The 24165-nt window shown below is 45.4% G+C and overlaps 3 pseudogenes across 1 annotated transcript in view; all 3 read left to right on the forward strand.

Moving 5' to 3' along the window:
* LOC112864445 (immunoglobulin heavy variable 3-23 pseudogene) overlaps nucleotides 1-24165 on the forward strand; it is an 82737-nt pseudogene that overhangs the window by 156 nt on the left and 58416 nt on the right. The window lies entirely within an intron of this gene.
* On the forward strand, nucleotides 23-15741 carry LOC147579617 (uncharacterized; annotated as a pseudogene).
* Nucleotides 15906-17339, forward strand: LOC147579618 (disintegrin and metalloproteinase domain-containing protein 29-like; annotated as a pseudogene).

The raw sequence follows: 24165 nt of genomic DNA on the forward strand, positions 1-24165 counted from the left end.
GACACTGAGTCTGTGAATGGATATGAGTGAAACAGTGGATGTGTGACAGTTTCCTGACCAAGATGTCTTGTGTCTACAGGTGTCCAGTGTGACGTGCAGCTGGTGGAGTCTGGGGGAGACCTGGTGCAGCCTGGGGGGTCCCTGAGACTCACCTGTGTGGCCTCTGGATTCACCTTCAGTAGCTATGCAATGAGCTGGGTCCGCCAGGCTCCAGGGAAGGGGCTGCAGTGGGTCGCAGCAATTAGTTATAACGGAGGTAGCACATACTATGCAGACTCCGTGAAGGGCCGATTCACCATCTCCAGAGACAACGCCAAGAACACGCTGTATCTGCAGATGAACAGCCTGAAGACCGAGGACACGGCCACATATTACTGTGCTAGAGACACAGTGAGGGGACATCACTGCGGACCCAGACACAAACCTTCCTGCTGGAGAGGATCAGCACCACCAGGGGGCGCACACTATGCACAATTCTCCTTTGTATTCCCAGGCGCAGGTGCAGATGGAGGTTACAGGCAGGTTTCCTGTCAGGGTCTGGGGCTTCCTCTCCACACAGCAGTTTCCCCAGGGAGCCTCCCTGGTTATATGCTTCTGTGTTTACCTATTAACTCTCTGGATTAGCAACTGGGTTGTCATAGGGAAACTAGACTAATGTGCACAAAGACACAGTTGTGTGCACTTGCTTACTCCAGTCCCTCAACATGAGTGAATTACAGATTTCCTGAGGGACAACAGCTGCACCTTTACAGGATTCCCAGATGTGCTCCCTGTGCAGCAAGGACCACAGGATCCCACAGCTCCTCCTTATCCTAACCTAGCCCTTGTTACAGTCAAACAATGTGACACTTTCTTCATAGCCCTTTGCTACTCAGGACTTTAAATGAGCTACAGCTTTATTCAATTACTCTAAAGGAGAGACAAACAATCTCCATGTATTAGTCAAGATTCCCCTGAGGAACATAACCCAAAGGTCATTGGTTTCCATAACTAAATATGTTGAGAAGTCCATGGTATACTGTCACAAGCTGAATACCCAGGAAAACCAGTGATGTAATTCTTGTCTGATTCTGAACTAGTGTCTAGTCTCAGAACGTGGAGAGCTGATGATGTAACTCTCAGAAAAAGGGCCAGAGGAGACCAATATTCCAGTTTAAACAAGCACATGGGAAGTAAAAATGAGGGAATTCATCCTCCATCTGCATCAGATTCTATTCACAAACTTAATGGAATGGGTGGTGCCCAGGCAGAAAGAAACCATGGATGGAAATGCCAATCTCTTCTGGAACACATTACAGACATCCACAGAAACCGTGGTGAATCTGGGCACCCATGATGCAGTCAAGATAACCCATGAAGTTAATCATGACAAGTCAATCTTCTGTAAACATGGAGCTCAAAGACTGAAGATTTAAAAGTCGATCCCATCATTGGGGTGGAGTCTGGTGGGCACAGCAGTGCTCCTGTGGAGGAGGACAGAGGCCCATAAGGGGAACTGTGGTCTGAGTATCCCCTGGGTCGCATGGGGAGAGACAATTCCCTTCATGGAGTGCAATGCTCTCTCATAGGACATTGCCTCTCATAGGACAGGAGAGCTGACAGGCACCATTAAAATTCCCTGATCATTAGCACAGGAGCCTCTTCTGGGAGCAGCTAGCTGGACGCTGCCTTCTGGTTGTTCTTCACCATGTGCTCCAAGCCCCTAGTGTTCATGCAACTGCCCATCTGGGGTAAACCAGCTCCAGGCACAGCACATCAACACCCTCTCCCAGAGGATCAGTGGGGTCCCTGTCATATTGAGTTCACACAATTTGGAGTTTTCAAACCCAGCTAGAGCTCCTGAGGCAAAACATAAGAGCCCTGTGCCACCAGATGGGCCAATGGCTTGGACGCACACAGGGTGAAAACAATTCTCACGGAAGCCTGGGACCCACAAGTGTTCTCTCCGTGTGAGGGCTTCCGGAACAGGGGAGGCTGGGAACTCCAACTCCAGGGACTAGAGAGGGAGTTGATGCCAGTATTTCCCCCCACCAATCACGATGGACATATTTCACTCAGCAGCACAGGATCCCCAGTGGAAGCTGAGCCACTAACACCAAGCTCCACCTACTCCAGCCCCCATCAAGTGCTTGCTTACTAGGAAAGAGTGCCTGGCAACCAGACCACCACTGCACCCCTTCCTCCAAAGACCACCGTAAACCCCCACACGCAGCAAGTCAGCTGATCATACAGTGAGGCATATCCTCACCTCTAGGGGAGATAGGAATTAGCCTCTTTTAACAAGCAGACCAAACTCACCTAGTGAAAACTCACAACACTGGGGACAAGGTCCAACACTCCCCACTGGAGGCAAGGAGAAAATCTGCAGAGGACTCTCCTGAGGGACAGAGCAGCCAAAACATGACAGCACAGTGCCACGGAACATAAAACAAATGCTTCACGAAGTGTCAGGCCCTGGACAGTATGTAAACACTTCTCAATAAAGATACTCGCCTAGAAGCAGAAAAGATAACAGGATTTTCTAAAACATTTAAGAAGGCAGAGACATAGACAACAACATGATGGAGGAATTCATCCTAAAAAAAAAAAAATGATAAAAGCTCATTGTGAGGGATGTAATTAAAACACATAAATTAATGTGCCTCAAACAAAATTTCTAAAAACTCTCATAATGAAACAGGATTTTCAAAAAGTATCATAAGGATACTAGCTGTGCTTGAGGAAAATATATGAGACATGAGGGATACCCTTCCTGCAAACAGAAAAGACCTAAAAACTAGTCAGCATGAAATTTTAAATGTTGTAACCGAGATGTGAAACTGATTGGATATAATGACCTCAAGGCTGAAAGAAGCAGATGAATAAGGAAGGGACATAGAAGATAAAAGTATGGGGGAAATGAAGCTGGAAAGAAGAGGAAAATTAAAATATTGCATCACAAACATACACTTAGGGAAATCAGCAACTCCATAAACTGTAATAACATTCTTTTGAAAGGAGTCCCAAAAGTATGAGAGGGAGAAAAAGGGGGATACATTTTAGCTGAGTGAATTATAGTGAAAATTTCCACAAGCTGCGGAAGGAAACAGACATCCACATCTAGGAGGCAGAGAGAACACCCATTAAAATAAAATTTAAAAAAAAGCAGGCCAACACTGAGACATATCATAGGAAAATGGCAAAATATCCAGATAAAGAAAAACCATAAAAGCATCAACACAAAACAAGTTGCTAACTAACAAGGGAAGATTAAAAAAAAACTATGGCAGATGTCTCTACAGAAACCTTCATGCAAGTAGGGACTGGCATCATATCCTCAACATGCGCATTTGAAAATTATGCAGCTAAGAATACTTTCTCCATAAGGCAGTCATTCAGATACAAGGAGTGATAGAATTTCCCAGACAAATAAAACCAAAGGAGTTCAGGCCTCTAAATCAGCCCTGCGAGAAATTAAAGGGGACCCTTTAAGTGGGAAAGGAAGACTATAAGTAACAAAGACTAGAAATAAACAGAGAAAATCTCCAGAAACAATGACTTTGGAGGTAATACTATGGCACTAAGTTTATATCTATCAATAATTACTGTGAATGTAAATGGGCAAAGTGCTCCAATCAAAAGACATAGGATACCGGAATGGATAAAAACAAATACAAGATCCTTCTATACACTGCACACGATTGACTCATTTTCAACCTAAAACACCTGTAGATTGAAAGTGAGGGGAGGGTGAACAATTTATCATGCTAATGGACGTCAAAAGAAAGTTGTAGTACCACACTCATATCACACTAACTAGTTTTCAAACCAAAGTTTGTTACAAGAGATCAGGAAGGCAGTATATCATCATAAAGGGGTCTATCCAACAAGAAGATCTGAAGCTTTAAATATTTATACCCCAAAAATGTAAGCACTGAAATATATAACTCAATTAATAAGAAACATAAAGAAACTCATTGATAATAGACAATAGTAGTAATAGAGAACGTTAACACTCCACTTACAACAATGGAAAGACAATCTAAGGTGAAAATCAATAAGGAAACAAAGGCTTTGAAAGACACATGGACTGAATGGACTTAACAGACATATTCACAACATTCCATCCTAAAGCACCAGAATACACATTCTTTTTGAGTGTGCATGGAACAGACCACATACTATGTCACAAATCAGCCCTCTACAAGTACAAAAAGACTGAGATCATTCCATGCGTATTTTCAAACCACAACACTATGAAACTTGAAGTCGACCACAAGAAAAATTTGGGCAACACCACCAATACATTCGGTTAAAGAACATTGTAGTAAAAGCGGAATGAGATTTTCAGGAAATTACAGAAGCAATAAAAAATACATGGAAGCAAATGAAAATGAAAACATGCCAGTTCCAAACCATCTGGATGCAGCAAAGTTGATGGAAGAGTGAAATATATAGCAGTACAGGCCAAACTCAAGAAAGAAGAAAGGTCTCAAACACACAACCACCTTACAACTAAAGGAGCTAGAAAAAGAACAACAAATGAACCCAGCAGGAACAGGTAAGCAAAAAAGATTAGAGCAGAAATAAATGATATAGAAACAAAAAAAAAAAAAAACAGTAGAACAGATGAATGAAACTGTAAGTTGGTTTTTGTAAGAATAAATAAAAATGATAAACCCATGGGCAGACTTGGCAAAAACAAAAGAGAAAGGACGAAAGTAAATATAATCAGAATTTGAGAGGAGACATCGCGACTGACACCACAGAAATAAAACTATGAGAAAATAATTTGCAGATTTATATGCCAACAAATTGGGCAACCTGGAAGAAATGGATAAATTCCCAGAATAAGGTAAACTACCTAAACTGAAAAAGGAAGAAATAGAAAACGGGAACAGACTGATAATGAGCAAAGAAATTGAATCATTAATCAAAAATCTACTGACACACAAAAATCCAGGGCCAGATAGGTTCACAGGTGAATTCTACCAGATATTTAAGAAGAGTGTAAAATATTCTATTTAAGTAGAATAGAATATTCCTGTCTTCACAAACTGTTCCAAATAATAGAAATGGAAAGAAAACTTCCAAATTCATTCTATAAGATCAGTATGATCACGGTTCCAAACCAGATTAAACCCCACTAAAAATGAGACTTTCAGGCCACTAGCCCTAATGAGCAAGAATGCAAAAATTGTCAAGAAAATACTTGCAGGGGCACCTGGGTGGCTCAATCAGGTAAGCGTCCGACTTCGGCTCAGGTCATAATCTTGTGGTCCGTGAGTTCGAGCCCCGTGTCGGGCTCTGTGCTGACAGCTCAGAGCCTGGAGCCTGTTTCAGATTCTGTGTGTCCCTCTCTTTGACCCTCCCCCATTCATGCTCTGTCTCTCTCTGTCTCAAAAATAAACAAACGTTAAAAAAAAAAGAAAGAAAATCCTTGCAAATTGAATCCAACAATACATTAAAAGGATCCTTTAACGTGACCAGTTGGGATTTATTCCTTGGCTGTAAGGGTGGTTCAATAGTCACAAATAAATCAATGTAATACATACCATCAATCAGAGAAAGGATATGAATGATATGGCCCTCTCAATAGATGCAAAAAAAAATTGACATAGTACAGCATCCTCTCTTGATAAAACCCTCAACAAGGGGTAGAGGAAACACACCTCAACATCATAAAGTCCGTACATGAAAACCCCACAGCTAATATCCTCAGCGGGGAAAAAAAACCTTTTCCTCTACTGTCAGGAACAGAAGAGGGATGTCCACTCCCATCATTCTACTTAAGACAGCACTGGAAGTCTTACCCTCAAAAACAGACAACAAAAATAAATAAAGGCATTCAAGTTGGAAAGAAGAAGTCAAACATTCCCTCTTCACAGATGACATGACACTCTATATAAAAAACTCAAGACTCCACCAAAATATTTCAAGAACTGATACACAAATTCAGGAAAGTCACAAGATAAAGTATCAACATACTGAAATCTGCTGCATTTCTACATAGCAATAATGAAGAAACAGAAAGAAAAATAAAAAACTATCCATCCCGTTTACAATTGCACCATATATAATAGGATACCTAAAGAGTTAAAATATCTATACTCAGAAGACTCTAAAAACGGTGAAAGAAACTGAGGATGACACAAAGAAATGGAAACACCTTCAATGTTCATGGAATTAAGGAGCAAGGAGTGTTGAAATGTCTATGCTACACAAAGAAATGGGAGACATCATGATTATGGATTTCATGCTATAGTACAAAGCTGTACTTATCAAGACAGTAAGCTACAAGCACAAAAGAGACACATAGATCAAGAGAACAGAAGAGTAATACCCAGATATGGACTCACAAATGTATGGCCACCTCATCTTGGATGAAGTAGGAAAGACTATGAATGGGAAAAAACACAGCCTTGTCAACAAAGGGTGTTGTGAAAACTGGACCAGAACATGCAGAAGAATGCAACTGAACCACTTTCTTACTCCATACACAAAAATAAATCCAAATGGGTGAAAGACCTAAATGTGAGACAAGAGACCATCAAATCCTAGAGGAGAACAGGCAGCAACCTACTGGACATCAGACATAGCACCTTCTTACTAGACGTGTCTCGAGAGACAAGGGAAACAACAGCAAACTTGAACTACTGGGACCTCATCAAAATAAAAACCTTCTGCACAGCTAAAGAAACAATCAACTAATCTAAAAGGCATTCTACAGAAATTAAAAAGGTATTTGCAAGCCACATATCTGATAAAGGCTTACTATCCAAAATCTACAAAAACTTCTCAAACTCAACACCCAAAATACAAAGAATCCAGTGAAGAAATGGGCAGAAGACATGAGGAGATACTTTTCCAAACAAAGCATTCAGATGGCTAACTGACACACGAACATATGCTCAACATCACTCATCATCAGGGAATTACAAATCAAAACTACAATGAGAGATGCCCGCACACCTGTCAGAATGGCTACAATTAACAACTCAGGAAACAACAGATATTGATGAGGATGAGGAAAGAAGGGAACCCTTTTATACTCTTGGTGGGAATGCCAAGTGCCCGGACCATTCCAGAAAACAGTTTTAAAACTAAAAATCAAACAACCTTACACACCAGCAATTGCTCTACTAGGAATTCATCCAAAGCATACAAAACTTCTGATTTGAGGAAGTACATGTACCCCAATGTTTACAGCAGCATTAACTATGACAGCCAAACTGAGGAAAGAGACCAAAAGTCCACCATGTGATTAATCTGCTATATGTATAGAATGGTATATTACTCAGTCATAAAAAAGAATGAAATCTTGCCATTCACAAAGATGTTGATGCAGCTAGAGGGTATCATGCTAAGCAAAGTAAGTCAGTCAAAGATAACAAACACCATATGATTTCCTCATATGGGGAATTTAAGAAACACAACAGATGATCTAGGGGAAGGGGTAAAAGAGCAAGAAATCATAAAAAAACTCTAAGGTTAGGGACCAAACTGAGGGTTGCTGGAGGGCAGGTGTGTGGGGGGTGCAATAATGGGTGTTGGGGATTAAGGAGGCCACGTGTTGTGATGAGTACTGGGTGTTAATGTAAGTGATGAACCAATAAATTCTACTACTGAAATTAATATTACACAATATGTTAACTAACAAAAATTTAAACACAAACTTAAAAAATTTAAAAGTGGAAAAAAGGAAGGGAGAATTGTTGTCACAAATTGTCATGAACATGGAATCTAAGGTAGTGAGTCTAACATCTTGCATTTACTCATTATATCCCTAACTGATGGTGGACATATATTAACATACTCATGAATTTTCACAGCAGTGCCAGGTGGGCTGGAATTCAAACCACAGCTGCCCTTCCCAACTCCACTGTGCCCACACATCATGGGCAGCTTGTCCAGACACCTGCACAAGAACCCAGGTTGGGCCTCAGCAGGGACCCACATCTGCAGAACTGGAAAGTGTGAACAGTTGACGCTTCCTGAGAAGCTCTGGGTTTCCTTCCCCGACTTGCTGTCTCAGCTTCCTTGTCTTCCTTTCCTGTGTCTTGAAGAGAACCATGTTTCCTGTTAGTGGTTCACGAAAGTGAGGGGCTATATGTTCTATAAACATTCAATATGACAGATAACATACCAGGGGACCAAAAAAAAAGCCCATATGATGCAGCCTGTCTCACGGCTCCTATCACCCAATGTGGTAGAGTACAAATAAACCTAAGTATTCATGTGGTAAAAAAAAAAACTGCACAGCACGTTGGAAAAGTATTAAGAGATGAGAAGCCTGGAGGAATTCCACAAATGCAGATATGAGCTCCCCTTGGAAGGAAGAAGAAAAATTACAGTCCCAACACGCAAGAGTAAAATAATTTTAGGAAATGATACAAGAGCTTCAATGTGTTCTATTCATGAACTGTCTAAATTTGTCAATGCAAAAAAGGATTTTGAGGGTTTCACATACAATTGCGAAGGAAAAATTGTGTCAAGAACTCGGTTGTGTGCACAGAGCTCAACGGCTCCTAAGACATATAGAAAGCCCACCACCTGAAAAGGTAAACGTGTTTTTTGACCCCAGGAGCATATCTATCAAATCTGATGAGCAGTCTGGCCAAAGAGACACAGAATGGCAACTCTTGTGAAATTTGAACTTCAATTTCAGCATGAGAACCTAATTTCCATATATTGTGAAAAACCATGCCATGAAAATGATTTGCTAGAGTCTATAAATTTAAAAACAAACGACAAAACTCTAAGTCACCAGAGACCAAATAGAGAAGTCATCCTTGAGAGAAACCAGAAAAAAAACAAGACTTTTAGTTACATTGTAAGTCAAGATATCAGTGGAGTGCCTGGTTGGTTCAATCGGTTAAGTGTCTCACTTCAGCTCAGGTCTCGATGTCACGATTTGAGGGTTTGAGGCCCCTTGTCAGGACCTACGCTGACAGCTCAGAACCTGGAGCCTGCTTCAGATTCTGTGTCTCCCTCTCTCTCTGCTTTTCCCGCTCATGTTCTGTCTCTCTCTCTCTATCAAGAATAAACATTTTAGGGGCGCCTGGGTGGCTCAGTCGGTTAAGCAGCCAACTTTGGCTCAGGTCATGATCTCGTGGTCTGTGAGTTCAAGCCCCGCGTCGGGCTCTGTGCTGACAGACAGCTCAGAGCCTTGAGCCTGTTTCAGATTCTGTGTCTCCCTCTCACTGACCCTCCCCCGTTCATGCTCTCTCTCTGTCTCAAAAATAAATAAACGTTAAAAAAAAGAATAAACATTTTAAAAAAATATTAGTCACAAGCAATCAATCGTCAAGGAAATGAAAACTATAGCTAAGAACACAACACCCATAAAAAGAAATAGTATAAATAGACTTTGTGAAAATCAAATATGCTTATCTGCCCACATGAATACCAATAGTAAGATAAGTTACAGAGTAAGAGACATATTCACAAATTGCATAACCACCAAGGGACCTGCATCTTGAATATGCTAAGAGCCCTCAACAGTCAATAGGAAAAAAGGAAACAAACCTCCCTAAAACATGCACAGCCTTGTGTAGTAGACATCCTATCCTTGAGGTTATAGACACATTAGGTACGGACTGGAGAAGACTCTTCACACCATCGACTGTCAGGGAAATTCAAAACAAGAATGCAATAGATGCCCTATACACACATCCCAATGGCTCAGGAATGAAAACAACACTGACAGCAACATCCAGGTGAGCATCCAGCATACGTGGGGCCTCAAACAATGCAGGAAGGATTGGCAAATAAACACCAGCTCTGGAAAACCGTTGGCTGTTGCTTATGAAATTATACATGGATGGCATAAAAAGGAACCTGGAAATACCACTCCCGAGTATTTGTCCCTGAAAAATGAAATCCCATGCTCAGAAAATAAATGGTGTGTAAATATTTATAGCATCTTTCTTAGTGTTAGAGGCTCAGAATAAGGCGAAAGTCTTTCTAAATATAAAGGAATAAACCAACTACAAAACTTCCATCAATGGGATGCTTTGCCAGAGAAATGTGACACTACTGATGCACACCTGAAACCAGGTGAAACTCAAAGACATGATGTGGAGGGAAGGGCGGTAGTCCCATAATTACAGAGGTGGTGTGACCTGGGACATTCACACAGCCAGACCATGGTGACAGTGGTTTGGTTGGGCATTCCTTATCTCTTTCTTTCCCAAACCACATGATGAGATACACTGCTTCATTTGAGAGCACTCCTATGTTCAATCACCCTCTGATGTATGGAGTCTCCAGTCTGAACCCTACAACCGCAGACTCCTCTGAATGGAGAGTTGTTGAGATCATACTCTGATGTGTGTTCTGACAGGAGCTGTTCCCTCCACTGTCCCTGCCTCTGGCTCTCTCCTGCAGGTGAGGAGTAGGTTAGGAATCCTCCATTGAAACTATTGGTCTCCTGCACCTGACTCTCCCACAACATGAGGCCCAGACCTTCCTCACACTCAGCTGGAAATGAAGTCAGTTTATAGGAACAGATTTGCTCCTTGATTTAGAGGATTGCTCCATCTCCCACTTACCCTGGGCATTACTCTGGGCAAAGGTCTGCAGCTGCAGGGCGTGTCGGGGACAAACAGGATTCCAAACAGTTTGGAAACTGAGGGCTCTGTTTAGGGGTGGCTGGCAGCTTCACTGTCTTGTGGCTTGCTTGTCCTGGTGGCATGAGACTCCTGCCATACAAGTCAGGTCTGGGGTGATCAGGTTCCCAGCACCCCTAGTGGACTGTGCCCAGGGCAGAGCTTCATTCCTGGGAGTGGGGCTGCCAACAATGAGTGAGTCGCACATCTCAGTGGCACCTGCTGGGGCTTGGCCTCAACAGCAAACAGCTTAGGGTCACTGACATCCTGTCCCTCTGGGAAAGAGTCCTCTGAACAGGAGCTGGTCACCGGGAATCCTGTGTATTGGCTACAACAGTCTGGAGGGGAGGTTGCAGCCAGGCTCAGTGGCACATGCCTATAGTCCTAGTTACTTGCACTGGAGTTTCTACTTGCTGATCTGGGGTGGGAAAGGAAAAGAACATACCTTAGTTCAAATATTCTAGGTATGCTTTCTGGTAGTATATTTTCTGCAATAAATGCTTCTTCATGGGCTGTATGCCAACATGGCCATTTGCAGGCAATATAAATACATTATTTGAGTTTTTCTTCAAATTCCAGTTAGTTAACATGCAATGTAATACTAGTTTCAGGTGTAAAATATAGTGATTCAACATTGCAATACAGCACCCACTGTTCATTATGAGCGCTCCCCTTAATCCCCATCAACTACCTCCCCACTCCTCCACCCACCCTCCCCAGGGTAACCATCAGTTTTTCCCCTATAGTTAAGTATCTGTTTCGTGGTGCTTATGTGGTTCCATGGGTTAGGCCCATGACTCTTGATCTGGGCTCTTGTCTTGATCTCCTCGTTCCTGAGATCGAGCCCCACTTTGGTTTCTGAACTGACAGCACGACGTTTCCTTGGGATTCTCTTCCCATCTGACTCTGCCCCACCTCCCGTCTCTCTCTAAATAAATAAGTGAACATTGAAAAATCGCCTATTTCTTGGTTTGCCTCTTCTCTCTTATTTGTCCCTTTGCCCATTTGTTGTTTCTTAAATTCTACATATGAATGAAATCATATATTTGTCTTTCTCTGACTTATTTCAGTAAATATAATACTCTCTAGGCCCATCCCTGTCCTTACAAATGGCTAATGTCATTTCTTTTGTGGCTGAGAAATATTCCAGTGTGCGTGCACGGGGTTATGTAGATATACCACGTATTCTATACCCATTCATCAATCAATGCATACTTGGGCTGGGTTGTTTCCATACCTGGGCTGTTTGTGACATAGTTTCTATAAACATAGAGGTACAATTCCCTTCAATTAGTATTTTTGTATTGTTTGGGTGAATACCTAGTAATGCATTTGTTCTATCGTAACGTAGTTATATTTTTAGCTTTCTAAGGAACCTCCATGCTGTTTTCCATAGGGGCTGTGCCAGTGTGCATTCCCACCAGCACCTCGAAAAGTATCCTCTTTCTCTGCATCCTCACCAACACCTGTTGTTTTTTGTGCTGTTGAGTTCAGCCTTTCTGACCAGTGTGAGTTGATATTTCATTGTAGTTTGGATTTATAGTTCCCTGATGAGGAGTGATGTTGACCATCTTTTCATGTGTTTATTGACAATCTGTAGGTCACATTTGGAAAAATTCTTATTCATGTGTCCTGGCTATTTTTTAATAGGATTATTCAGTTCTGGAGTTGAAGTTTATACCATATATAGAAAACCTGAAAGACTCCACCAAAAAAAAAAACACCGCTAGAACTGGTACAATAAATCTGTAAATTTGCAGCATACAAAATCAACATATAGAAATATGTTACATTTCTATATACCAATAATGAAGCAGGAGAAAGAGAAATCAAGGAATCAATCCCATTTAAAATTACACCAAAACCATAATATACTAGAAATAAACCTAAGTAAAGAGGTAAAAGATCTGTACTCTGAAAGGTCTGGGACATTTATGGAGGAAATTGAAGAAAACACAAAGAAATGGAAAAATATTCCATGCACATGGATAAAAGAAAAATCATTGGTAAATGACAATACTATCCAAAGCAATCTAGACATTCAATGCAAATAATTCCATTTCCTGTCAAATACTACCAGCATTTTTCACAGAGCTAGAACAAATAACTCTAAAATTATCATGGAACCACCAAAGACCCCAAATAACCAAAGATCTTGAAAAAGAAAAAAACCTGGAGTAATCACAGTGCTTTCGCACTGTTGATGGTAATGCAAACTGGTGCAGCCACTCTGGAAAACAGTGTGGAGATTCCTCAAAAAATGAAAAACGGAACTATCCTGTGATCAAGCAACTGCATTTATCTAAGGATACCAAAGGTATCCAAAGGATATCAAAATGCTGATTCGAAGGGGCACATGCATCCCAATCTTTATGGCGGCCTTATCAACAAAAAACAAATTGTGGAACGCCCAAATATTCATCAACACATGAATGCATAAAGAAGAGGTGGTAAATATATACAATGGACTATTACTTAGCCATCAAAAAGAATGACATCTTGCCAATTACAATAATGTGGATGGAACTACAGTGTATTATGCTAAGTGGAACAAGTCAGTCAGAAAAAGTCAAATATCCTATGATTTCACACATTAGTGGAATAGAAGAAACACAACATACGGAAAGGAAAAATAAAACAAATCAAAACAGAGAGGGAGGAAACCAGAAGACACTCTTAAATACAGAGAACAAACTGAGGGGAAGTGGGGGAGGTGGGCTAAATGGCACGTGGCCATTAAGGAGGGCACTGGTTGAAATGAGAACTGGGTGTTATATGTATGCGATGGTTCCCTAAATTCTACCCCTAAAATCAGTACTACACTGTATGTTAACAGACTTGAGTTTACATTAATATAATACAAGAAAATTATATATAGAGAGAGACTACCTCAAAATAGCAAGCTTCTGCACAGTGAAGGAAACAATCAACAAAACAAAAAAGCAACCTATGGAATGGAAGAAGATATCTGTAAATGACATATCCTCAGGGTTAGTTTCCAAAACATAAGCTTTTGTAAATTGTTTTCAAATTATCAGTAGAGAGTGTGTCCATGCAGTTCAGCACACTGTTGTGTGAGAAGCAAAACTCATGTCTTCCACTTTTATATTGTGGTAAGGTCTCACTGAACATGAGGCCCACACTCTTCACAAAATTTTAACCATACCTTATAGTATTGTTAATTACAGGGGTAATGATGTGGAGTCCCCTCTGGAACTTAATCATCTTGCATAACACAAAATCATAGCCCTTGAGATCTACTCCTCATTGACCCTCCCTGCCAGGCCCTGGAAACTGCCATTTCACTCTCCATTTCATTGTTATCAAAACCCAAATTCAGCTGCCTGTTGCTGGAAAGGTCAATGTTCAAAGTTTTAGTTTTGTGGGAAAGGAATTTGAGCTATATTCAGAAGGCCACACACTGGGGAAAAGGCAAACTCTTGTCCAAATGCCAACTTTGAGGCTTCTCCCTGACCCAGGGCGTTTTAAAGCAGTAGAGGGTACTTAATCAAGCAAGGGAGTGCCACGGTCAATACCATCTTTTGATCGTGGGCAGACTCCATGGTACAAGCTGCCAAAGTAACCTCAACTTCCCTGCATCTCCAGCTGAAGAGGGAACCAAACTACATGGGAGGAGACTGCCAGAGGCCAGGAAAGAACCACCATAAGGGATTAGAGGAGAAAACCCCTGGGACTCACACATGGTCAGCAGTACTTTCTGTTCTCCCCAGCTGGCATAAGAAAATACTAAAATACAACCTTGTAGTTCACCAATCATCACTCAGAATACTGAGAAATGTTTTGCTCAGTGAACTCAGAGGAACCTTCAAAGCAAAAACCAAAAGGACCAAATGGCTTGCAAACTAGTAGCCAAGGAGAATAAGACACATAAAACTACAAGGAGATTTTTTGCATCACCCATAAAGGTAAAATTGACAATGTTTACCTCCACATCACAAGGAAGCAAAAGCAGTGGTCTCTGTAATGAGGAAAAGGAGTCATCCAAAGAAAGTGACCCAGCAGTACCACAGGACATGGAATTGGTAGAGAAGTTCAGGGTGTTATAACTGCATAGCCCATATGCAAGTAGCGGGAGGAAAGATTGAAGGTGTTGACTAGAGCCATGCCTCTGGGTCCAAATCCCTACCCATGTCCATATGACCACTCTTGACCATGGCCCACCTGCCCCTCCCACATCCACTCCAGCTGAACTGATGTGCAAGGTCACCCATGCCACACCCTGGGACTGTTGCCAAACCCCACAGGTGGCCCCCAGGTGCAGGGTGCTGGCCACCTGGCACAGCCCTCTGTTCTGATGGTCTAGACCTGGCTTTGCTGAGGATCCTCCATTTATCCATTCTCACTGGCAGATGTCCCTGAGCAGGGGCATGAGGCTGGCAGAGGGCCAGGTCACCCTGAGGGCGCCCCTCTTGCTGTTTGCACTCTGGGCAGTGCTGGCTCCTGTGCAGGGTTTTCAAGGGCATCCCTCATAGTGCTACATCTCCTCTGAGGTGGTAATTCCCAAGAAGGAGCCGAACCACAGCAAAGGCATTCAGATGCCTGGCTGTCTGTCCTATAGCCTGCGTTTTGGGGCAAGAGACATGTTATGCACATGCGGCAAAATAAACTCTTTTGGTCCAGACTCTGCTGATGATGACTAAGGATGCTCAGGGAGCCTTGCAGATGGACTACCCCTTCATGCCTCCAGACTGTTACTACCTCGGCTACCTGGAGGAGATTCCTTTTTCCATGGTCACAATTGACACAGGCTATGGCAGCCTTGAAGATATCATGAAGTTGGATTAACTTGCCTATGAAATGAGACCCCTCGGTGATTTCCAATGGTTTGAACACTTTGTTTCTCAGAGAGTCGCAGACATCTGTGCAATGGGACCTACTTATAACCTAGGATATAAGGAGGACAGGGGACCCCCTGTTCCTCAAGGAAATGCAGTGCAGCCCCAAGGATCTCTAGTAAGTTCTGTTCATCCCATCACGGAATTTTCAAAGGACTTGCTCTCAGTTTCAAAACAATGTATAGTGTGTTAACCACGTGGAAAAAGGTGCCCAATTCCTAATGAGGCTAGTTAGCTTAATTGAGTCAATATTTCATGGTATTGATGTAGATTATTGGTTTCATGGTCATTTATAGTGAGAGACATCAAGCTCACACGGGCAATTATGTGTTGCATGAGAGTCCTTTTTTCTCTTCAGTAGTATGAGTCAAAGTATTTTCGATTTCTTAAAACACTTCACACTTAATGTGATTTGAGATGGGCCCCATGAGGTTCATTGCACTCCAGTTGTATATTCTCTATGCCATCCACCAATGGGTTATATGCCATCATTCTGAGTTATTTAGGCAGACATTGTTTACTCTTGTCTGTCATAGCAACACATCAGATGGCAAGAAATTGTGGCTTGTGCATTAACACTAATGAATGTGCTTGCCAAAAAAGGTCCAGCTGCCTTAGAACCCAACTAACTGGTATAATGGAAGCTTTCAGGAACTGTTCCTTCATTCATACGCAGCACATAATGAATTGTGGAACAGGCGAGTGCATGTTCAACACTGAAATGGTGCATTTAAATGAAAGCCTGACCCACTATTATTATGGAAACTACATAGTGGATCCAGACAAGCAGTGTGACTGCGGCTCCTTCAACCAGTGCTACAGCAATCTAGGCTATATGCGTGATTGTATCTGAACCCCTGGGGGCAAATATAATACAGGCAGACGCTATACAGACTGCAACAACTCCGCTGCTTGGACACCCTGCAGACCAATCCAAAATATACGTGATCTTCCAGAGTCCTGCCATGGGGTGTCCTTGGCGTAACCTGATGACTTCCATATGCAAGATGGAACTGCGTGCACTGAAGAGGGCTGCTGCTATCATGGAAACTGCACTGTCCGCAATATTCACTGCCAAGAAAGCTTTGGCAGAAATTCTGGGAAAGGTGAAGATGTCTGCTATACCATAAATCACAAAGGCAGCTGACATGGACACTGCAGAAGACCCCGGGGAATTCAACGCTGAACCTGTTCCCATACAGGCGTGCCGTGTGGAAGGCTGCAGTGTAGGAATGTCACACATCTCCCTCAGCTGCAAGAGCATGTTGGATTCCATCTGTCTGAGATCCAGGGTTCTGATGTTTGGGGCTGGATTCACATCGTAGCACAGGAACAACCCAGATTGGTCATGTGAGAACTGGTACTTCCTGTGCTTCTGGAAAGTTCTGTCAGGATACCTACTGCACTGGCAGTGTGGCTCAGCTGAATTATGACTGTATCCCAGAGAAATGCAGTCACAGAGGGATATTCAACCATAACAGGAACTGCCACTGCCACATAGGCTGGGATCCTCCATGGTGCACGGACAAGGCACTGGTGGGAGCACAGACTGTGGACCCCTCCAAGAAGAATTCAGTCAGTCAGGCAAAGTCATGAATCCACGGTATATCTCAGAGTGGTTTTTGGTCACATTTATGCCCTAATATTTGCATTCCTCCTTGTTGTTTCTGGAAATGTCAGAACTATAAACACAGAGAAAGTTAAGGAAGAGATTTTTGGAGAAGACAATCCATAATTTAGCCTCCAGACCCCTGAACAACTATAGACAATGCATCTGTTGCATCTGTAAAAATACAGTATTGAGGCGGCACAGCTGACATGCACGTTTCCAAGGGTCTGCGGGAGACACAGGGGTCCTCAGGCACATCAGAGCTCTGACACCAGGTCTCTCATGGGTCACCGACCAGCACTCTGAAATAAAACTTGAAAACTGCATGCTTGTGGTCTTTATGTAGATTTTAAGCTTGTAAGAGCCCAAACTGAGCCTTAGTTTCTGGGAAGAGGACCTGAGTCACAGCTGTGTCATGAGCGGAGGTGTCTGCTTCCAGAATTAAGAGAAGTTGACACAAGCTCCTTTATTGGCAACTTCATGAGTTTTCTCCAAAACTGCGCTGTTGTGGACTGAAAAGTTTCTCATTCTCCAGGTAATCTGTCTTCCCCCAGTCCCAGGTGGGTTCAGGATAATGGAGGGCTACCACCCACCCATACTGCGTGTCCCACACGGGGGTGTCTGCGGGCTGTGAGGGAAGGGGACTGGCATTAGGTTCCACCTAGTGCAAGCTGTGCCTCTCTGGAGAGCAAATTTCCAAATGTGGGAGACTGAGACCATGAGGCTGAAAGGAGCACCCCATAAATCAATCAGAAAGGTAGGCACAAGTGCCTATGGATGACTCTGGCATCCAGAGGGAGACCGGTAAATGTGAATCCCTGCTCTCTTTCTCTTGCCTACTTTTCAGTGAGTTTACCTTAGATAAGAATCTGCCTAGGGTGCTTTGGTTTTACAAGCACCTTCTAGAATAACACAGAGGTGAGCCTCTGAAAGTTAGCGAATTCAGCCCCATCCGCTCCCAAGAAATCCTGTGCTTGCTACCCTGTTTTCTCTGTCCTGATCATTGCGAATGTGGGATGGAGGCCTGCCCTTCCCTGGGTCCTTGTGCCCTCTTATTGTGGGCTCTGTAAGTCATAAATCCTGTGCTTCCATTTCCTTTGTTGGGGGTGTACTGAAACCCCACCTTCAGTCACAAGGGACCTGCACATCTCATGTACCCCAAGCGAGAGCTCAGATGACTCGGGAGCTGCCTGTCACCCATGTGACTTGCTGTTGCCACTTCCTTCAGCAGGTCACAGTCTACATGTTCTTAATTCAGTACAGAAGCTGAGGTCCCACAATACATTTATCTCCAAGGATGGGATTGGGAGCCTAGCTGATGCCCCCCGTACAATGCCTTAAACCTAAGAATTGCTCACTCATTCCTCACCCTCACATCGCAGCTGCTGTGGGAAGGAGCTGGTGCTTGCTGGTGGTCTGTAGCTTTGATTTGGGCTTATGCCAGGTGTTGCCAGAAACCCTCACCCTAAATTATCAGTGCCATAAAAGGTCAGACTCCCTGCAGAGACCAACAAGCAGGCACCAGTCTGGGGTTGCAGGGGTGTGTATTTCCTTCTCACCTCCAAAGGAGGTGGGCACCGAGGACAGTGTTCCTAGATTACTGTCGAAGAAGACGCCAGCTGCTTGGTACACTGTGTTGTGGCCAGCACCGTGGTGTTGTGCTTGATTAGCCAGCCCTAGCTAGTGATGGAGGCAAATCTACAAGGAGCATCATGGCACCCAGGGTGGAGGACTTGGCCAAGGCAAGCGCCCCCTAGTGGCTGCAATCCTCGCTGCTGTCGCCAATGGCTCCCCACCTGTCAGGTATTGGGTGGGACACCTCAGTGTGGGAGGCCACAGAACACGACTCTGGGAAGAAATAACTTCTATCCCAGATTTTCCCTGTCACGATCCACTACACCTACATGTCCAAGGACCAGCGTGAGAGACAGAAATGGTGCCAGGCACTATACCATCATGGAAATGCAAGGCTTCCTGGAATCATTTGTCCAAAGGGAGGGAGACAAGGACATTGATTGGCTTTTGTGGTCTTCGTCATTGGCTCCGAGCTGTTGCTTACAGCACTTGACATGCTGCAGCTGACTGGATTGGTCCAAGACCGCCAAATTCATCATTCACTGAAAAATTCAAAGTATCCACAGCCTGTTTACAGAGACACCGTAGAGGAGCCTCCAGGCTTTTCATTCTATCAAAAGACCATGACAAGCACGCCAAGGCACAGGGCAGGAGACACAGACAAAAAAAAGGGGGAAAGGCTCTGAGGAAGACGCTCCCCAAGCCCTCAGAGCCCACAGAGGTAGGAAGAAAGAAGCTCTGATTCCTGGGACTTGGATTTTTATGGCATGGCAGCACATGCCCACTGGGAGAGACCCAATCCACCTCTAAGAAAGAATGGGGACAATTCAAAGAGTGTGGGTTTTTTGTTTTTGCCTTGTGTCATGCGCCCAGATCCTTGACCATTTCCAACCTGGAGTAGAGACCCTTGACAGCACAATCTAAGGAGCTCTTCATGAAGGACCACTCTGACCTTAAGACTGTGCCATTACATTCACAGTTGGGGGAACAGGACGACATAGGTTCCTGTCCACGTGACAAGAACCTGATCTCAGGACCCACTGTGGAGACTTCCGGCGGAGGAGGGCCCGCGTCCACGCCGACCAGAACTGGTTTCGTCAGGACCCGCTGTGGAAGATTCAAGAGGACTAGGGCCCACGTCCAAACCCAGAAGTACCTGGTCTCCACAGGACCCCCTGCGGAGGATTCGGGAGGATAGGGCCTGTGTCCATGCTGACAAGAACCGGTTTCATCCGGACCCGCTGTGGGGGATTCGGAGGACGAAATCCCAGGTCCAAACCGACAAGAACCCAGTCTCTACAGGACCCGCTGTGGAGTCTTGGGGTGGACTAGGGCCCACATCTGAACCGACAAGAACCCGGTTTCCTCAGGATCCGTTGTGGAGCCTTTGGGCGGACAAGGTCCCGTGTCCACACCAACAGAATCCGGCTTTTCAGGACCCGCTGTGGAGGATTCGGGAGGACCTGGACCTGCGTCCAGATGGACAAGAACCCGGTCTCCTCAGGACCCACTGTGGAGGATTCAGGGGCACGTGGCCCCGCGTCCACATGGACAAGAACCCGGTCTCCTCAGGACCCGCTGTGGAGGATTCAGGGGGACGTGGCCCCGCGTCCAAACCGAGAAGAACGGGGTCTCCACAGGACCCACTGAGGAGGATTCGGGAACAGGAGGGCCCACGTCCAAACCGACAAGAACCCGGTCTCCACCGGACCTTCTGTGGAGACTTCGGGGGGATGAGGGCCCGTGTCCACACCGACAAGAACCCGGTTTCGTCAGGACCCGCTGTGGACGATTCGGGAGGACCTGGGCCTTCGTCCACACCGACAAGAACCCAGTTTCGTCAGGACCTGCTGTGGAGGATTCGGGAGGACCTGGGCCTGCGTCCACACAGACAAAAACCCGGTTTCCTCAGGACCCACTGTGGAGGATTCAGGAGGACGTGGCCCTGCGTCCACACTGACAAGAACCCGGTCCTCTCAGGACCCGCTGAGGAGGATTCGGGAAGACGAGGGCCCGCGTCCAAACCGACAAGAACCCGGTTTCGTCTGACCCGCTGTGGAGGATTCCGGGGGACGTGGCCCCGCGTCCACACTGACAAGAACCCGGTCTGGTCAGGACCCGCTGTGGAGGATTCAGGGGGTCGTGGCCCCGCGTCCACACGGACAAGAACCCGGTCTCCTCAGGACCCACTGTGGAGGATTCAGGGGGACGTGGCCCCGCGTCCACACGGACAAGAACCCGGTCTCCTCAGGTCCCGCCAAGGAAGGAGCAGGTGAGGAGAAAGCCAGGCCCCGGGAAGAGGAGCTTCCGGAACCTGGAGGCTGAGGGGGGCGGTGTTCCCCAGACCCTGGGGGGAAAGGACGCTGCGCGGCGTCGTGCGCGGTGACACCGTGTCCCCCGCGGGGCTTACCTCGCCGGCGCCGGGCGGCGGGGCCGCGCGGCCGTGTTCCTGCTCCGCGCCCACTCGGTTCCCGCCGCTTCCTCATGCGGTTCGCGGTCCAGGAGCGGGGTCGGTCCCCTGGCGGAGCTTGCACTCCCGCCGCTCTGGCCTCGCGGGTCCCTTCAGCCTCCGCGCGGGGCGGGGTGTCCCTCCCGAGTCTGCGACGGCGCCGTGGGGAGTTCGGTGCGACACCCCGGAGCTGCAGGTCGCTCCGGGCAGGACAGACGTGCTCTCGGGGTCGGTTCCTCCGCGGCCAGGAGGACAGAGCCGCTCTCCGCCCCCGTGCGTCTTCCTCCGTTTCTGTCCCCAGTGCCCTGTCCTGGGACAGCAGGCCTGCCACCTCCTTGCTCAGATTTCCTCTGGGGCACGTCGTTCCTTCTGCGGCGGTTGCAAATGGCACAGTCTCTTCCTTTCTCTTTCCGACGGGTCGTTAGGAGCGTGCAGACGTGCACGTGGTGTGTGTGTGCTGATCTCCTATCCTGCGAGTGTCCTCGTTTATCCTTCCGTTGCCTTTGGAAATAACGCCGCCAGTTACGTTACCAGCAAAAGTGGGTTTATTCGGGAGTAGCGGAGAATTGCCATCCGGGCCCAGCAAGCTGTGGCAAAACCGCGGCCGGGTGGGGAGCACACGGAGAGGAACGCTGTTTCCGGGGAAGAGGAAGTTGGGAGGCTGGTTTTGAAGCGAGGTCCGCAGGAGGAAAGCAGGGCTGCAGGGCGAGCAGGCGCCTCCCGGGCCCGGCTGCAGGCGCGGTGGGTTTCCTGTAGGGGCCGCAGGGCACAGCTTCCCCTGGTGGGGCCTGAGCCTGGGGCTTCTCTCCGCCGAGGGTTCTAATCTTGGGTCTGTAGCGGTGGGTTGTTCCCGAGCGTGACCCTGGGTGCTGGGCTCCGCCTTGCAGCCTCCCCTCCCCGCCTCCCGGGTCCACTTCCGTGAGATGTCCCTTCATTGGTTTTCGCAGTTCTAACAGCTTATTAGTGGCGTCTTGTGGACAACCGGAATTCCAAATCCCACTGCTTCCGCTGCACCCAATCACGTGGCCACCAATTGAACCTTCCCACGTGCCTCTGGCTCACGTGCTGCCTCCTGCAGGGCCCGTGGCCTCTCCGCCTGGGTGAGCTGGGTCTGGGCGTGGGCCAACGTCACAGCGTTTGACCCCTCTCTTGCTTCTGTCATGCGGGGCTGACACTGTTGTTTGGAGGAGTACCTTACTCTGTGATTTCAGACGTGCAGTGAACGTGTCACAGCAGCGCAAATACACTTTACCTGGACGCTCGTTTCTTTGCCGCGTTTGCCACTTCACATGAGATACTTTGGTGCGTTTTAACCCAAACGGGGACGCCCTCCCGAGAAACCACCACAGAACCCCAAATGAGGAAATCCCTGCGTTTCCACATTAGAACCCAGACCACAGGCCCACTTCAAGAGTCCCCACCTGCCCCACTGTGAAATGTCTTTTCCCATTCTGATCCGGTTTCTTTTGGGGAAGTGCTCCTGAGACTTTCCCCTATCTGTGTAACCTGGGGGGATTTAAAGAGCAAGGTGGTTCCTGGGGCGCCTGGGGTCTCAGTCTGCTAAAGGCCCAGTTCACATCAGGTCGTGATCTCGAAGTTGATGGGTTCCAGCGCCTGCTTTCGGCTCTGCGCTAACAGCTCAGAGCCTGCAGATTGCTTCAGATTGTGTGTCTCCCTCTTGCTCTGCCCCTCCCGCTATCATGACCTGTCTCTGTCTCTCTTTTTCAACAATAAATAATAAACATTAAAAAAAAAAGAAAAGAGCAAGATGGTTCCTGAGTGGCCTTTTCTGGATGGCCTCTGTCACTGAGGATGTTTTCTGCATTCACCCATGTTGTGACGTGTATCAGTCCTTCCTTTTTAAATTCTGATTAAATATACGTAACATAACATTTACCACATAAGTCACTTTAAGCATACAGTTGTCTGGCATTAACTGCATTCACACTGTTGTACATCCATCTCCAGAACGTTGTCATGTTCCCCGAGGGAAACTCTATTAAACCCTAAATCCCAATTCCCCTTTCCCCTTGGCCCCTACAGCCACATTCTACTTGGTGTCTCTGAGTATGACTTTTCTGGATACCTCACTTAAGTGGAACCATAGTGTATTTTCCTTCTGTCACCGGCTCATTTCACTCAGCATAATGACTGCCAAGTTCAGTCGGTGTGCTAGTGTGTGTCAGAACTCGCTTCCTTTTTAAGGCTGAATCATATTCCATTGTGTATATACTACATTTTGTTTATTTACTCACCTGTGAATAGTTACTTGGGTTGCTTCCATCTTTTGGCTGTTGTGAAGAAGCTGCTATGAATACAGGAACATGAATACCTGCTCAAGGCTTTGCTTTAAATTTCCAGATGTAAGTGCAGATGTGGATTTCTGTGATAGCTTTCTGAGAAACCAGTATTCTCTACAGCCACAACATTTTACTTTATTTCTTTGTATGACAGAATAATATTCCTGTTTAAGGGTCTGCCCCAGGTTGTTTATCCATTCACACACCGATAGGCATTTGCATAGTTTCTACAATTTGGCTATTGTGAACAGTGCTGCTATGTATGTTCACATGCACTTTTTTAAACAACTGTTTTCAATGCTTCGAGATATACATCTAGGAGTAGTATTGTTGGGCCATATGGTAATTCTATGTTTTTATCTTTTGGGGGGGGGGAATGCCAAACTATTTTACACATAGTCTCCACCATTTTACATTTCCACAAGCAAGGTTGAAGGGTTCCAATTTCTCAACATCTTTACCAACATTTGTTATTTTGTAGTTGTATTGATTAGAGCATTTTTAGTGCGTGTAAAAGGGTATCTCACTATGGTTTAAATCTCCATTTCCATAAGGACTATTGAGGTTTAATATCCTTTCAAGTGGTATTCACCATATGTATGATTGCACTGGGGAAAGATATATCCAAATCCTTTCCCCATTTTAAAAATGGGGTTTCTTTTGGTTGATGAGTTGTAAAAACTCTTCATACATTCTGCATAACAGGCTCTTACCAGACAAATACTGTGCAAATATTGTCTTCCATTAGGCTTTGTCTTTTCACTTTGGGGATAGCATCTTCTGGTGT

The sequence above is a fragment of the Puma concolor genome, chromosome B3 (genome assembly GCF_028749965.1).
Source record: "Puma concolor isolate L17-30 chromosome B3, mPumCon1.1.hap2, whole genome shotgun sequence".
NCBI lineage: Eukaryota > Metazoa > Chordata > Mammalia > Carnivora > Felidae > Puma > Puma concolor.